The 17,193-nt window shown below is 42.4% G+C and overlaps 8 non-coding genes across 8 annotated transcripts; all 8 read left to right on the top strand.

Moving 5' to 3' along the window:
* Positions 1-1,140: 1,140 nt before the first annotated feature.
* On the top strand, positions 1,141-1,280 carry LOC147679192 (U4 spliceosomal RNA). Its single transcript, XR_015301653.1, has one exon. It is a non-coding gene; the product is annotated as a U4 spliceosomal RNA (small nuclear RNA).
* Positions 1,281-3,211: 1,931 nt separating this feature from the next.
* Positions 3,212-3,351, top strand: LOC147679191 (U4 spliceosomal RNA). The gene has a single exon (XR_015301651.1). It is a non-coding gene; the product is annotated as a U4 spliceosomal RNA (small nuclear RNA).
* Positions 3,352-5,282: 1,931 nt separating this feature from the next.
* LOC147679190 (U4 spliceosomal RNA) lies at positions 5,283-5,422 on the top strand. Its single transcript, XR_015301791.1, has one exon. It is a non-coding gene; the product is annotated as a U4 spliceosomal RNA (small nuclear RNA).
* A 2,618-nt stretch (positions 5,423-8,040) lies between these two features.
* On the top strand, positions 8,041-8,180 carry LOC147679189 (U4 spliceosomal RNA). Its single transcript, XR_015301650.1, has one exon. It is a non-coding gene; the product is annotated as a U4 spliceosomal RNA (small nuclear RNA).
* A 1,931-nt stretch (positions 8,181-10,111) lies between these two features.
* On the top strand, positions 10,112-10,251 carry LOC147679188 (U4 spliceosomal RNA). The gene has a single exon (XR_015301649.1). It is a non-coding gene; the product is annotated as a U4 spliceosomal RNA (small nuclear RNA).
* A 1,931-nt stretch (positions 10,252-12,182) lies between these two features.
* LOC147679187 (U4 spliceosomal RNA) lies at positions 12,183-12,322 on the top strand. Its single transcript, XR_015301790.1, has one exon. It is a non-coding gene; the product is annotated as a U4 spliceosomal RNA (small nuclear RNA).
* A 2,618-nt stretch (positions 12,323-14,940) lies between these two features.
* On the top strand, positions 14,941-15,080 carry LOC147679186 (U4 spliceosomal RNA). Its single transcript, XR_015301758.1, has one exon. It is a non-coding gene; the product is annotated as a U4 spliceosomal RNA (small nuclear RNA).
* A 1,930-nt stretch (positions 15,081-17,010) lies between these two features.
* On the top strand, positions 17,011-17,150 carry LOC147679185 (U4 spliceosomal RNA). The gene has a single exon (XR_015301702.1). It is a non-coding gene; the product is annotated as a U4 spliceosomal RNA (small nuclear RNA).
* The last annotated feature ends 43 nt before the right edge of the window (positions 17,151-17,193 follow it).

Below are 17,193 nucleotides of genomic sequence, written 5' to 3'. Positions count from 1 at the left end.
TGCATCAGCCCAACTGGGCTACATGATCCGGGAAAATTTGTATGCTGCATGCCGACGGAGACACACAACGTACACACAGCCATTTACAGGGCACATATAAAAATCTGTATTGTGGCGCAGCTGCGGCGTAAATGTTGCGGCCCTTTTACAATGTGACGCATCTAGGGAGATGCGTCACATTATAAAGCCCTGCATCACATTATACCTGCGTCAGGCATAATGTATGCAGGGTGGGCGTTTCCACGAAAAAAAGCCTTGTAGAACTCACGCACTGAAATCTACAAGATTTCACTGCGTCACTTTACGCCTTCACTGCGGCAAAATCCCTACGCCTGCACAGACCAAGCGTTTGGAATGACTCATGGCTTTTTGCTTCACTTTCATGATCAACTTCAGCAATGCGTCACTTTTGTGCCAACACATGTGTCAGAATTTTGGATGCATCTGTTAATCCTTGCACCATGGAGCACTGTATTGTAAATACAGCACATCCATAGTGGCACAAGGACATTCAGCACTGACGCAAGGAAAAGTATGCATCTATGCAGATGCGTCAGATCCTTGTGAATCTTCCCCTAGAATGTTTTGAAAACCAGGAAACCAGTATATTGTACCCCCTAAAGCTAAAAATGAAATGCAGCAAATGCAACTATATAGTGCAATGAAATGGCAGACTTGCAGTATGGAAAATGGAAAAATGTAGCTATGATTTATTTTCCTTTAAATTATTGCTGTTCCTCCTCTAGTATACATTTGAAGACAGTGGGCCCTATGAGGATGCTATTATGAATTTGTGCTTCTTATATTTTCCACAACCCATGGCTAGCAGCCTAGATCTCACCTTTGTGTGAAGGGATATCTGTCTGAGCATCAAATCCATAACTAGGGAGGGTGCTGCTTACCTGAAGAGCTATTTAGCATGCAATTTCCCAGAATTCTCTGCGTGTGGCTAGCGACGGTTTGGGGCAGAGAGCTGATGGAAATTAGTAAAACAACGCCAACATATGTCTTACATTGCCTGTCAGAAGCAGTGGAGGTGTAGTTATGCATAAACAGATAAAATCTTTTGAAAAGGGTTCAAGTTCTTTGTAACATGAGGTACTAGGGCGAGTGGGCATGAAATTCACACTATAATTGGTTAGCTTTGCGCAGTGGCAGTATCGTAGCCAATGAGGTTTAACCGAGGCGCGATTATTGCTTATTGAAAACTTTACCCAATACCCCGTCATGGAGACTTGAAATATAGTTGAAATGACAATTTTTGACAGTCTCTTCGGAGACTGGAGAATATGTAATAAAAAAATAAGATAGTTTATTTTTCAATGCGATTTACTTGCATAATTGTTATCTGTGACAAGGAAAAAACTGTGACTTTATTTGGCTTCAGTTTACTCTTTACGTTCTTTTTGTTTTCTCAGCTTTTTAAATACGGCAGTAACTTAGGGATTATTTCTCCTTGATCAGTATTCATAATTCTTGTATTTCTTCCTCTTTGTTCTCACCTTCGATCCCCGGATTCGCTCGGGTAGTTGATGGCCAGAGTACGGGCTTTGTTTCCGCTCTCTGAGTTGACTCGCAGTCCGTTGCAGGGCTGGGCTCTTTCGAGGTCTCATCTCCCATTCAAATGTACACAAACCACCTAGAAAGTTTATTTCTGGGAGCAAAGGCGTTTGTTATAAGTAGGAAAATGCGGAGAGGGTTCATACAGATTGTATGGAGTGCTTGAAACAGAACAAGAACTGACAAAGCTGTTGTTTTTGTCATTTAACATTATGTAAAGTGTATTTTTTAATGCTCTTTGTGTCACTGAGTAATTGATGTTACCCAGCTGTATGACAGGGGCGTAGCTTCCATTGTTGCAGCAGGTGCAGTGGCACTGGCGCCCACAGACCTGTGGGACCTACTGAACCCCGATTATTGCGGTATTTTATATTTCAAACATGAATAAGGGGTCCTATTTCCTTCCTTGCCCTAGGGCCCATTTTTTCACCTGAGAGCCATGAAAGGCTGCGTGGATCCTCCCTGATTTGAATCGGTGACAATGAGGTCACGCAAAGAGCTCTTGCGTGGCTGCATCTGCCCAACTGGGCTACATGATCCGGGAAAATTTGTATGCTGCATGCCGACGGAGACACACAACGTACACACAGCCATTTACAGGGCACATATAAAAATCTGTATTGTGGCGCAGCTGCGGCGTAAATGTTGCGGCCCTTTTACAATGTGACGCATCTAGGGAGATGCGTCACATTATAAAACCCTGCATCACATTATACCTGCGTCAGGCATAATGTATGCAGGGTGGGCGTTTCCACGAAAAAAAGCCTTGTAGAACTCACGCACTGAAATCTACAAGATTTCCCTGCGTCACTTTACGCCTTCACTGCGGCAAAATCCCTACGCCTGCACAGACCAAGCGTTTGGAATGACTCATGGCTTTTTGCTTCACTTTCATGATCAACTTCAGCAATGAGTCACTTTTGTGCCAACACATGTGTCAGAATTTTTGATGCATCTGTTAATCCTTGCACCATGGAGCACTGTATTGTAAATACAGCACATCCATAGTGGCACAAGGACATTCAGCACTGACGCAAGGAAAAGTATGCATCTATGCAGATGCGTCAGATCCTTGTGAATCTTCCCCTACAATGTTTTGAAAACCAGGAAACCAGTATATTGTACCCCCTAAAGCTAAAAATGAAATGCAGCAAATGCAACTATATAGTGCAATGAAATGGCAGACTTGCAGTATAGAAAATGGAAAAATGTAGCTATGATTTATTTTCCTTTAAATTATTGCTGTTCCTCCTCTAGTATACATTTGAAGACAGTGGGCCCTATGAGGATGCTATTATGAATTTGTGCTTCTTATATTTTCCACAACCCATGGCTAGCAGCCTAGATCTCATCTTTGTGTGAAGGGATATCTGTCTGAGCATCACATCCATAACTAGGGAGGGTGCTGCTTACCTGAAGAGCTATTTAGCATACAATTTCCCAGAATTCTCTGCGTGTGGCTAGCGACAGTTTGGGGCAGAGAGCTGATGGAAATTAGTAAAACAACGCCAACATATGTCTTACATTGCCTGTCAGAAGCAGTGGAGGTGTAGTTATGCATAAACAGATACAATCTTTTGAAAAGGGTTCATGTTCTTTGTAACATGAGGTACTAGGGCGAGTGGGCATGAAATTCACACTATACTTGGTTAGCTTTGCGCAGTGGCAGTATCGTAGCCAATGAGGTTTAACCGAGGCGCGATTATTGCTTATTGAAAACTTTACCCAATACCCCGTCATGGAGACTTGAAATATAGTTGAAATGACAATTTTTGACAGTCTCTTCGGAGACTGGAGAATATGTAATAAAAAAATAAGATAGTTTATTTTTCAATGCGATTTACTTGCATAATTGTTATCTGTGACAAGGAGAAAACTGTGACTTTATTTGGCTTCAGTTTACTCTTTACGTTCTTTTTGTTTTCTCGGCTTTTTAAATACGGCAGTAACTTATGGATTTTTTCTCCTTGATCAGTTTTCATAATTCTTGTATTTCTTTCTCTTTGTTCTCACCTTCTATCCCCGGATTCGCTTGGGTAGTTGATGGCCAGAGTACGGGCTTTGTTTCCGCTCTCTGAGTTGACTCGCAGTCCGTTGCAGGGCTGGGCTCTTTCGAGGTCTCATCTCCCATTCAAATGTACACAAACCACCTAGAAAGTTTATTTCTGGGAGCAAAGGCGTTTGTTATCAGTAGGAAAATGCGGAGAGGGTTCATACAGATTGTATGGAGTGCTTGAAACAGAACAAGAACTGACAAAGCTGTTGTTTTTGTCATTTAACATTATGTAAAGTGTATTTTTTAATGCTCTTTGTGTCACTGAGTAATTGATGTTACCCAGCTGTATGACAGGGGCGTAGCTTCCATTGTTGCAGCAGGTGCAGTGGCACTGGCGCCCACAGACCTGTGGGACCCACTGAACCCCGAATATTGCGGTATTTTATATTTCAAACATGAATGAGGGGTCCTATTTCCTTCCTTGCCCTAGGGCCCATTTTTTCACCTGAGAGCCATGAAAGGCTGCGTGGATCCTCCCTGATTTGAATCGGTGACAATGAGGTCACGCAAAGAGCTCTTGCGTGGCTGCATCTGCCCAACTGGGCTACATGATCCGGGATAATTTGTATGCTGCATGCCGACGGAGACACACAACGTACACACAGCCATTTACAGGGCACATATAAAAATCTGTATTGTGGCGCAGCTGCGGCGTAAATGTTGCGGCCCTTTTACAATGTGACGCATCTAGGGAGATGCGTCACATTATAAAGCCCTGCATCACATTATACCTGCGTCAGGCATAATGTATGCAGGGTGGGCGTTTCCACAAAAAAAAGCCTTGTAGATCTCACGCACTGAAATCTACAAGATTTCACTGCGTCACTTTACGCCTTCACTGCGGCAAAATCCCTACGCCTGCACAGACCAAGCGTTTGGAATGACTCATGGCTTTTTGCTTCACTTTCATGATCAACTTCAGCAATGCGTCACTTTTGTGCCAACACATGTGTCAGAATTTTTGATGCATCTGTTAATCCTTGCACCATGGAGCACTGTATTGTAAATACAGCACATCCATAGTGGCACAAGGACATTCAGCACTGACGCAAGGAAAAGTATGCATCTATGCAGATGCGTCAGATCCTTGTGAATCTTCCCCTAGAATGTTTTGAAAACCAGGGAACCAGTATATTGTACCCCTTAAAGCTAAAAATGAAATGCAGCAAATGCAACTATATAGTGCAATGAAATGGCAGACTTGCAGTATAGAAAATGGAAAAATGTAGCTATGATTTATTTTCCTTTAAATTATTGCTGTTCCTCCTCTAGTATACATTTGAAGACAGTGGGCCCTATGAGGATGCTATTATGAATTTGTGCTTCTTATATTTTCCACAACCCATGGCTAGCAGCCTAGATCTCATCTTTGTGTGAAGGGATATCTGTCTGAGCATCAAATCCATAACTAGGGAGGGTGCTGCTTACCTGAAGAGCTATTTAGCATACAATTTCCCAGAATTCTCTGCGTGTGGCTAGCGACAGTGTGGGGCAGAGAGCTGATGGAAATTAGTAAAACAACGCCAACATATGTCTTACATTGCCTGTCAGAAGCAGTGGAGGTGTAGTTATGCATAAACAGATAAAATCTTTTGAAAAGGGTTCATGTTCTTTGTAACATGAGGTACTAGGGCGAGTGGGCATGAAATTCACACTATACTTGGTTAGCTTTGCGCAGTGGCAGTATCGTAGCCAATGAGGTTTAACCGAGGCGCGATTATTGTTTATTGAAAACTTTACCCAATACCCTGTCATGGAGACTTGAAATATAGTTGAAATGACAATTTTTGACAGTCTCTTCGGAGACTGGAGAATATGTAATAAAAAAATAAGATAGTTTATTTTTCAATGCGATTTACTTGCATAATTGTTATCTGTGACAAGGAGAAAACTGTGACTTTATTTGGCTTCAGTTTACTCTTTACCCGCCTGATTCATGCAGCAAAATTGCACTCGCAAAGGGCAAGATTCTCAGAATCTTGCCTTTTGCGAGTGCAATTTTGTCATTTGGGATTCACAATCCCAAATGCTAAAATCGCTAATGAGGAATTAGCAAATATGCGAGGATTAGCATTTAAGGAATCTCTATTAGAGATTCCTTAAATGCTATTCATGACACTTGCAAAAATTGCGATTTAGCAAAATTGGGCCGCTATTTACCGAGAGGTCAGACCTCTCGGTAAATAGCAAAAACATAGAAAAATGCTTTTAAAAGCATTTTTCTAAGTTGCATGTTGCACACACACATGTCCTTTGGACATGTGTGTGCGCAACACCTGTTCAAATGTGCATTTTAAGGGTGCTACAGGGTGTCCTTTGGACACCCCTGGCACCCTTAAAATCGCTATCTGATTTGCGAGTAGCAAATTGCTACTCGCAAATAAGGGATACTCCCCATTCATTCCTATGGGCCTTTTGGCCCATAGGATTGAATGGGGAGAAATTCCTTTTTTTGCGAGTAGCAAATTGCTACTCGCAAATAGAGAACATGTAGGAATCGCTATTGATTTAGCAATTCCTACATGAATGCCGTTTTGCGTGTCCTCAATAGCGAGTCGCTATGATTCGCTATTAGGGCCACGCAAAACGGCCCGTACATGAATCAGGCTGTACGTTCTTTTTGTTTTCTCAGCTTTTTAAATACGGCAGTAACTTAGGGATTTTTTCTCCTTGATCAGTTTTCATAATTCTTGTATTTCTTCCTCTTTGTTCTCACCTTCGATCCCTGGATTCGCTCGGGTAGTTGATGGCCAGAGTACGGGCTTTGTTTCCGCTCTCTGAGTTGACTCGCAGTCCGTTGCAGAGCTGGGCTCTTTCGAGGTCTCATCTCCCATTCAAATGTACACAAACCACCTAGAAAGTTTATTTCTGGTAGCAAAGGCGTTTGTTATCAGTAGGAAAATGCGGAGAGGGTTCATACAGATTGTATGGAGTGCTTGAAACAGAACAAGAACTGACAAAGCTGTTGTTTTTGTCATTTAACATTATGTAAAGTGTATTTTTAATGCTCTTTTTGTCACTGAGTAATTGATGTTACCCAGCTGTATGACAGGGGCGTAGCTTCCATTGTTGCAGCAGGTGCAGTGGCACTGGCGCCCACAGACCTGCGGGACCCACCGAACCCCGATTATTGCGGTATTTTATATTTCAAACATGAATAAGGGGTCCTATTTCCTTCCTTGCCCTAGGGCCCATTTTTTCACCTGAGAGCCATGAAAGGCTGCGTGGATCCTCCCTGATTTGAATCGGTGACAATGAGGTCACGCAAAGAGCTCTTGCGTGGCTGCATCTGCCCAACTGGGCTACATGATCCGGGAAAATTTGTATGCTGCATGCCGACGGAGACACACAACGTACACACAGCCATTTACAGGGCACATATAAAAATCTGTATTGTGGCGCAGCTGCGGCGTAAATGTTGCGGCCCTTTTACAATGTGACGCATCTAGGGAGATGCGTCACATTATAAAACCCTGCATCACATTATACCTGCGTCAGGCATAATGTATGCAGGGTGGGCGTTTCCACGAAAAAAAGCCTTGTAGAACTCACGCACTGAAATCTACAAGATTTCACTGCGTCACTTTACGCCTTCACTGCGGCAAAATCCCTACGCCTGCACAGACCAAGCGTTTGGAATGACTCATGGCTTTTTGCTTCACTTTCATGATCAACTTCAGCAATGCGTCACTTTTGTGCCAACACATGTGTCAGAATTTTGGATGCATCTGTTAATCCTTGCACCATGGAGCACTGTATTGTAAATACAGCACATCCATAGTGGCACAAGGACATTCAGCACTGACGCAAGGAAAAGTATGCATCTATGCAGATGCGTCAGATCCTTGTGAATCTTCCCCTAGAATGTTTTGAAAACCAGGGAACCAGTATATTGTACCCCCTAAAGCTAAAAATGAAATGCAGCAAATGCAACTATATAGTGCAATGAAATGGCAGACTTGCAGTATGGAAAATGGAAAAATGTAGCTATGATTTATTTTCCTTTAAATTATTGCTGTTCCTCCTCTAGTATACATTTGAAGACAGTGGGCCCTATGAGGATGCTATTATGAATTTGTGCTTCTTATATTTTCCACAACCCATGGCTAGCAGCCTAGATCTCACCTTTGTGTGAAGGGATATCTGTCTGAGCATCAAATCCATAACTAGGGAGGGTGCTGCTTACCTGAAGAGCTATTTAGCATGCAATTTCCCAGAATTCTCTGCGTGTGGCTAGCGACGGTTTGGGGCAGAGAGCTGATGGAAATTAGTAAAACAACGCCAACATATGTCTTACATTGCCTGTCAGAAGCAGTGGAGGTGTAGTTATGCATAAACAGATAAAATCTTTTGAAAAGGGTTCAAGTTCTTTGTAACATGAGGTACTAGGGCGAGTGGGCATGAAATTCACACTATAATTGGTTAGCTTTGCGCAGTGGCAGTATCGTAGCCAATGAGGTTTAACCGAGGCGCGATTATTGCTTATTGAAAACTTTACCCAATACCCCGTCATGGAGACTTGAAATATAGTTGAAATGACAATTTTTGACAGTCTCTTCGGAGACTGGAGAATATGTAATAAAAAAATAAGATAGTTTATTTTTCAATGCGATTTACTTGCATAATTGTTATCTGTGACAAGGAAAAAACTGTGACTTTATTTGGCTTCAGTTTACTCTTTACGTTCTTTTTGTTTTCTCAGCTTTTTAAATACGGCAGTAACTTAGGGATTATTTCTCCTTGATCAGTATTCATAATTCTTGTATTTCTTCCTCTTTGTTCTCACCTTCGATCCCCGGATTCGCTCGGGTAGTTGATGGCCAGAGTACGGGCTTTGTTTCCGCTCTCTGAGTTGACTCGCAGTCCGTTGCAGGGCTGGGCTCTTTCGAGGTCTCATCTCCCATTCAAATGTACACAAACCACCTAGAAAGTTTATTTCTGGGAGCAAAGGCGTTTGTTATAAGTAGGAAAATGCGGAGAGGGTTCATACAGATTGTATGGAGTGCTTGAAACAGAACAAGAACTGACAAAGCTGTTGTTTTTGTCATTTAACATTATGTAAAGTGTATTTTTTAATGCTCTTTGTGTCACTGAGTAATTGATGTTACCCAGCTGTATGACAGGGGCGTAGCTTCCATTGTTGCAGCAGGTGCAGTGGCACTGGCGCCCACAGACCTGTGGGACCTACTGAACCCCGATTATTGCGGTATTTTATATTTCAAACATGAATAAGGGGTCCTATTTCCTTCCTTGCCCTAGGGCCCATTTTTTCACCTGAGAGCCATGAAAGGCTGCGTGGATCCTCCCTGATTTGAATCGGTGACAATGAGGTCACGCAAAGAGCTCTTGCGTGGCTGCATCTGCCCAACTGGGCTACATGATCCGGGAAAATTTGTATGCTGCATGCCGACGGAGACACACAACGTACACACAGCCATTTACAGGGCACATATAAAAATCTGTATTGTGGCGCAGCTGCGGCGTAAATGTTGCGGCCCTTTTACAATGTGACGCATCTAGGGAGATGCGTCACATTATAAAACCCTGCATCACATTATACCTGCGTCAGGCATAATGTATGCAGGGTGGGCGTTTCCACGAAAAAAAGCCTTGTAGAACTCACGCACTGAAATCTACAAGATTTCCCTGCGTCACTTTACGCCTTCACTGCGGCAAAATCCCTACGCCTGCACAGACCAAGCGTTTGGAATGACTCATGGCTTTTTGCTTCACTTTCATGATCAACTTCAGCAATGAGTCACTTTTGTGCCAACACATGTGTCAGAATTTTTGATGCATCTGTTAATCCTTGCACCATGGAGCACTGTATTGTAAATACAGCACATCCATAGTGGCACAAGGACATTCAGCACTGACGCAAGGAAAAGTATGCATCTATGCAGATGCGTCAGATCCTTGTGAATCTTCCCCTACAATGTTTTGAAAACCAGGAAACCAGTATATTGTACCCCCTAAAGCTAAAAATGAAATGCAGCAAATGCAACTATATAGTGCAATGAAATGGCAGACTTGCAGTATAGAAAATGGAAAAATGTAGCTATGATTTATTTTCCTTTAAATTATTGCTGTTCCTCCTCTAGTATACATTTGAAGACAGTGGGCCCTATGAGGATGCTATTATGAATTTGTGCTTCTTATATTTTCCACAACCCATGGCTAGCAGCCTAGATCTCATCTTTGTGTGAAGGGATATCTGTCTGAGCATCACATCCATAACTAGGGAGGGTGCTGCTTACCTGAAGAGCTATTCAGCATACAATTTCCCAGAATTCTCTGCGTGTGGCTAGCGACAGTTTGGGGCAGAGAGCTGATGGAAATTAGTAAAACAACGCCAACATATGTCTTACATTGCCTGTCAGAAGCAGTGGAGGTGTAGTTATGCATAAACAGATAAAATCTTTTGAAAAGGGTTCATGTTCTTTGTAACATGAGGTACTAGGGCGAGTGGGCATGAAATTCACACTATACTTGGTTAGCTTTGCGCAGTGGCAGTATCGTAGCCAATGAGGTTTAACCGAGGCGCGATTATTGCTTATTGAAAACTTTACCCAATACCCCGTCATGGAGACTTGAAATATAGTTGAAATGACAATTTTTGACAGTCTCTTCGGAGACTGGAGAATATGTAATAAAAAAATAAGATAGTTTATTTTTCAATGCGATTTACTTGCATAATTGTTATCTGTGACAAGGAGAAAACTGTGACTTTATTTGGCTTCAGTTTACTCTTTACGTTCTTTTTGTTTTCTCGGCTTTTTAAATACGGCAGTAACTTATGGATTTTTTCTCCTTGATCAGTTTTCATAATTCTTGTATTTCTTTCTCTTTGTTCTCACCTTCTATCCCCGGATTCGCTTGGGTAGTTGATGGCCAGAGTACGGGCTTTGTTTCCGCTCTCTGAGTTGACTCGCAGTCCGTTGCAGGGCTGGGCTCTTTCGAGGTCTCATCTCCCATTCAAATGTACACAAACCACCTAGAAAGTTTATTTCTGGGAGCAAAGGCATTTGTTATCAGTAGGAAAATGCGGAGAGGGTTCATACAGATTGTATGGAGTGCTTGAAACAGAACAAGAACTGACAAAGCTGTTGTTTTTGTCATTTAACATTATGTAAAGTGTATTTTTTAATGCTCTTTGTGTCACTGAGTAATTGATGTTACCCAGCTGTATGACAGGGGCGTAGCTTCCATTGTTGCAGCAGGTGCAGTGGCACTGGCGCCCACAGACCTGTGGGACCCACTGAACCCCGAATATTGCGGTATTTTATATTTCAAACATGAATGAGGGGTCCTATTTCCTTCCTTGCCCTAGGGCCCATTTTTTCACCTGAGAGCCATGAAAGGCTGCGTGGATCCTCCCTGATTTGAATCGGTGACAATGAGGTCACGCAAAGAGCTCTTGCGTGGCTGCATCTGCCCAACTGGGCTACATGATCCGGGATAATTTGTATGCTGCATGCCGACGGAGACACACAACGTACACACAGCCATTTACAGGGCACATATAAAAATCTGTATTGTGGCGCAGCTGCGGCGTAAATGTTGCGGCCCTTTTACAATGTGACGCATCTAGGGAGATGCGTCACATTATAAAGCCCTGCATCACATTATACCTGCGTCAGGCATAATGTATGCAGGGTGGGCGTTTCCACAAAAAAAAGCCTTGTAGATCTCACGCACTGAAATCTACAAGATTTCACTGCGTCACTTTACGCCTTCACTGCAGCAAAATCCCTACGCCTGCACAGACCAAGCGTTTGGAATGACTCATGGCTTTTTGCTTCACTTTCATGATCAACTTCAGCAATGCGTCACTTTTGTGCCAACACATGTGTCAGAATTTTTGATGCATCTGTTAATCCTTGCACCATGGAGCACTGTATTGTAAATACAGCACATCCATAGTGGCACAAGGACATTCAGCACTGACGCAAGGAAAAGTATGCATCTATGCAGATGCGTCAGATCCTTGTGAATCTTCCCCTAGAATGTTTTGAAAACCAGGGAACCAGTATATTGTACCCCTTAAAGCTAAAAATGAAATGCAGCAAATGCAACTATATAGTGCAATGAAATGGCAGACTTGCAGTATAGAAAATGGAAAAATGTAGCTATGATTTATTTTCCTTTAAATTATTGCTGTTCCTCCTCTAGTATACATTTGAAGACAGTGGGCCCTATGAGGATGCTATTATGAATTTGTGCTTCTTATATTTTCCACAACCCATGGCTAGCAGCCTAGATCTCATCTTTGTGTGAAGGGATATCTGTCTGAGCATCAAATCCATAACTAGGGAGGGTGCTGCTTACCTGAAGAGCTATTTAGCATACAATTTCCCAGAATTCTCTGCGTGTGGCTAGCGACAGTGTGGGGCAGAGAGCTGATGGAAATTAGTAAAACAACGCCAACATATGTCTTACATTGCCTGTCAGAAGCAGTGGAGGTGTAGTTATGCATAAACAGATAAAATCTTTTGAAAAGGGTTCATGTTCTTTGTAACATGAGGTACTAGGGCGAGTGGGCATGAAATTCACACTATACTTGGTTAGCTTTGCGCAGTGGCAGTATCGTAGCCAATGAGGTTTAACCGAGGCGCGATTATTGTTTATTGAAAACTTTACCCAATACCCTGTCATGGAGACTTGAAATATAGTTGAAATGACAATTTTTGACAGTCTCTTCGGAGACTGGAGAATATGTAATAAAAAAATAAGATAGTTTATTTTTCAATGCGATTTACTTGCATAATTGTTATCTGTGACAAGGAGAAAACTGTGACTTTATTTGGCTTCAGTTTACTCTTTACCCGCCTGATTCATGCAGCAAAATTGCACTCGCAAAGGGCAAGATTCTCAGAATCTTGCCTTTTGCGAGTGCAATTTTGTCATTTGGGATTCACAATCCCAAATGCTAAAATCGCTAATGAGGAATTAGCAAATATGCGAGGATTAGCATTTAAGGAATCTCTATTAGAGATTCCTTAAATGCTATTCATGACACTTGCAAAAATTGCGATTTAGCAAAATTGGGCCGCTATTTACCGAGAGGTCAGACCTCTCGGTAAATAGCAAAAACATAGAAAAATGCTTTTAAAAGCATTTTTCTAAGTTGCATGTTGCACACACACATGTCCTTTGGACATTTGTGTGCGCAACACCTGTTCAAATGTGCATTTTAAGGGTGCTACAGGGTGTCCTTTGGACACCCCTGGCACCCTTAAAATCGCTATCTGATTTGCGAGTAGCAAATTGCTACTCGCAAATAAGGGATACTCCCCATTCATTCCTATGGGCCTTTTGGCCCATAGGATTGAATGGGGAGAAATTCCTTTTTTTGCGAGTAGCAAATTGCTACTCGCAAATAGAGAACATGTAGGAATCGCTATTGATTTAGCAATTCCTACATGAATGCCGTTTTGCGTGTCCTCAATAGCGAGTCGCTATGATTCGCTATTAGGGCCACGCAAAACGGCCCGTACATGAATCAGGCTGTACGTTCTTTTTGTTTTCTCAGCTTTTTAAATACGGCAGTAACTTAGGGATTTTTTCTCCTTGATCAGTTTTCATAATTCTTGTATTTCTTCCTCTTTGTTCTCACCTTCGATCCCTGGATTCGCTCGGGTAGTTGATGGCCAGAGTACGGGCTTTGTTTCCGCTCTCTGAGTTGACTCGCAGTCCGTTGCAGAGCTGGGCTCTTTCGAGGTCTCATCTCCCATTCAAATGTACACAAACCACCTAGAAAGTTTATTTCTGGTAGCAAAGGCGTTTGTTATCAGTAGGAAAATGCGGAGAGGGTTCATACAGATTGTATGGAGTGCTTGAAACAGAACAAGAACTGACAAAGCTGTTGTTTTTGTCATTTAACATTATGTAAAGTGTATTTTTAATGCTCTTTTTGTCACTGAGTAATTGATGTTACCCAGCTGTATGACAGGGGCGTAGCTTCCATTGTTGCAGCAGGTGCAGTGGCACTGGCGCCCACAGACCTGCGGGACCCACCGAACCCCGATTATTGCGGTATTTTATATTTCAAACATGAATAAGGGGTCCTATTTCCTTCCTTGCCCTAGGGCCCATTTTTTCACCTGAGAGCCATGAAAGGCTGCGTGGATCCTCCCTGATTTGAATCGGTGACAATGAGGTCACGCAAAGAGCTCTTGCGTGGCTGCATCTGCCCAACTGGGCTACATGATCCGGGAAAATTTGTATGCTGCATGCCGACGGAGACACACAACGTACACACAGCCATTTACAGGGCACATATAAAAATCTGTATTGTGGCGCAGCTGCGGCGTAAATGTTGCGGCCCTTTTACAATGTGACGCATCTAGGGAGATGCGTCACATTATAAAACCCTGCATCACATTATACCTGCGTCAGGCATAATGTATGCAGGGTGGGCGTTTCCACGAAAAAAAGCCTTGTAGAACTCACGCACTGAAATCTACAAGATTTCACTGCGTCACTTTACGCCTTCACTGCGGCAAAATCCCTACGCCTGCACAGACCAAGCGTTTGGAATGACTCATGGCTTTTTGCTTCACTTTCATGATCAACTTCAGCAATGCGTCACTTTTGTGCCAACACATGTGTCAGAATTTTTGATGCATCTGTTAATCCTTGCACCATGGAGCACTGTATTGTAAATACAGCACATCCATAGTGGCACAAGGACATTCAGCACTGACGCAAGGAAAAGTATGCATCTATGCAGATGCGTCAGATCCTTGTGAATCTTCCCCTAGAATGTTTTGAAAACCAGGGAACCAGTATATTGTACCCCCTAAAGCTAAAAATGAAATGCAGCAAATGCAACTATATAGTGCAATGAAATGGCAGACTTGCAGTATAGAAAATGGAAAAATGTAGCTATGATTTATTTTCCTTTAAATTATTGCTGTTCCTCCTCTAGTATACATTTGAAGACAGTGGGCCCTATGAGGATGCTATTATGAATTTGTGCTTCTTATATTTTCCACAACCCATGGCTAGCAGCCTAGATCTCATCTTTGTGTGAAGGGATATCTGTCTGAGCATCAAATCCATACCTAGGGAGGGTGCTGCTTACCTGAAGAGCTATTTAGCATACAATTTCCCAGAATTCTCTGCGTGTGGCTAGCGACAGTTTGGGGCAGAGAGCTGATGGAAATTAGTAAAACAACGCCAACATATGTCTTACATTGCCTGTCAGAAGCAGTGGAGGTGTAGTTATGCATAAACAGATAAAATCTTTTGAAAAGGGTTCATGTTCTTTGTAACATGAGGTACTAGGGCGAGTGGGCATGAAATTCACACTATACTTGGTTAGCTTTGCGCAGTGGCAGTATCGTAGCCAATGAGGTTTAACCGAGGCGCGATTATTGTTTATTGAAAACTTTACCCAATACCCCGTCATGGAGACTTGAAATATAGTTGAAATGACAATTTTTGACAGTCTCTTCGGAGACTGGAGAATATGTAATAAAAAAATAAGATAGTTTATTTTTCAATGCGATTTACTTGCATAATTGTTATCTGTGACAAGGAGAAAACTGTGACTTTATTTGGCTTCAGTTTACTCTTTACGTTCTTTTTGTTTTCTCGGCTTTTTAAATACGGCAGTAACTTATGGATTTTTTCTCCTTGATCAGTTTTCATAATTCTTGTATTTCTTCCTCTTTGTTCTCACCTTCGATCCCCGGATTCGCTCGGGTAGTTGATGGCCAGAGTACGGGCTTTGTTTCCGCTCTCTGAGTTGACTCGCAGTCCGTTGCAGAGCTGGGCTCTTTCGAGGTCTCATCTCCCATTCAAATGTACACAAACCACCTAGAAAGTTTATTTCTGGGAGCAAAGGCGTTTGTTATAAGTAGGAAAATGCGGAGAGGGTTTATACAGATTGTATGGAGTGCTTGAAACAGAACAAGAACTGACAAAGCTGTTGTTTTTGTCATTTAACATTATGTAAAGTGTATTTTTAATGCTCTTTTTGTCACTGAGTAATTGATGTTACCCAGCTGTATGACAGGGGCGTAGCTTCCATTGTTGCAGCAGGTGCAGTGGCACTGGCGCCCACAGACCTGCGGGACCCACTGAACCCCGATTATTGCGGTATTTTATATTTCAAACATGAATAAGGGGTCCTATTTCCTTCCTTGCCCTAGGGCCCATTTTTTCACCTGAGAGCCATGAAAGGCTGCGTGGATCCTCCCTGATTTGAATCGGTGACAATGAGGTCACGCAAAGAGCTCTTGCGTGGCTGCATCAGCCCAACTGGGCTACATGATCCGGGAAAATTTGTATGCTGCATGCCGACGGAGACACACAACGTACACACAGCCATTTACAGGGCACATATAAAAATCTGTATTGTGGCGCAGCTGCGGCGTAAATGTTGCGGCCCTTTTACAATGTGACGCATCTACGGAGATGCGTCACATTATAAAGCCCTGCATCACATTATACCTGCGTCAGGCATAATGTATGCAGGGTGGGCGTTTCCACGAAAAAAAGCCTTGTAGAACTCACGCACTGAAATCTACAAGATTTCACTGCGTCACTTTACGCCTTCACTGCGGCAAAATCCCTACGCCTGCACAGACCAAGCGTTTGGAATGACTCATGGCTTTTTGCTTCACTTTCATGATCAACTTCAGCAATGCGTCACTTTTGTGCCAACACATGTGTCAGAATTTTGGATGCATCTGTTAATCCTTGCACCATGGAGCACTGTATTGTAAATACAGCACATCCATAGTGGCACAAGGACATTCAGCACTGACGCAAGGAAAAGTATGCATCTATGCAGATGCGTCAGATCCTTGTGAATCTTCCCCTAGAATGTTTTGAAAACCAGGAAACCAGTATATTGTACCCCCTAAAGCTAAAAATGAAATGCAGCAAATGCAACTATATAGTGCAATGAAATGGCAGACTTGCAGTATGGAAAATGGAAAAATGTAGCTATGATTTATTTTCCTTTAAAATATTGCGGTTCCTCCTCTAGTATACATTTGAAGACAGTGGGCCCTATGAGGATGCTATTATGAATTTGTGCTTCTTTTATTTTCCACAACCCATGGCTAGCAGCCTAGATCTCATATTTGTGTGAAGGGATATCTGTCTGAGCATCAAATCCATACCTAGGGAGGGTGCTGCTTACCTGAAGAGCTATTTAGCATACAATTTCCCAGAATTCTCTGCGTGTGGCTAGCGACGGTTTGGGGCAGAGAGCTGATGGAAATTAGTAAAGCAACGCCAACATATGTCTTACATTGCCTGTCAGAAGCAGTGGAGGTGTAGTTATGCATAAATAGATAAAATCTTTTGAAAAGGGTTCATGTTCGTTGTAACATGAGGTACTAGGGCGAGTGGGCATGAAATTCACACTATAATTGGTTAGCTTTGCGCAGTGGCAGTATCGTAGCCAATGAGGTTTAACCGAGGCGCGATTATTGCTTATTGAAAACTTTACCCAATACCCCGTCATGGAGATTTGAAATATAGTTGAAATGACAATTTTTGACAGTCTCTTCTGAGACTGGAGAATATGTAATAAAAAACTAAGATAGTTTATTTTTCAA

The sequence above is a fragment of the Lissotriton vulgaris genome, chromosome 11 (assembly GCF_964263255.1).
Source record: "Lissotriton vulgaris chromosome 11, aLisVul1.2, whole genome shotgun sequence".
NCBI lineage: Eukaryota > Metazoa > Chordata > Amphibia > Caudata > Salamandridae > Lissotriton > Lissotriton vulgaris.
This window is presented reverse-complemented; position numbering and strand designations above follow the sequence as displayed.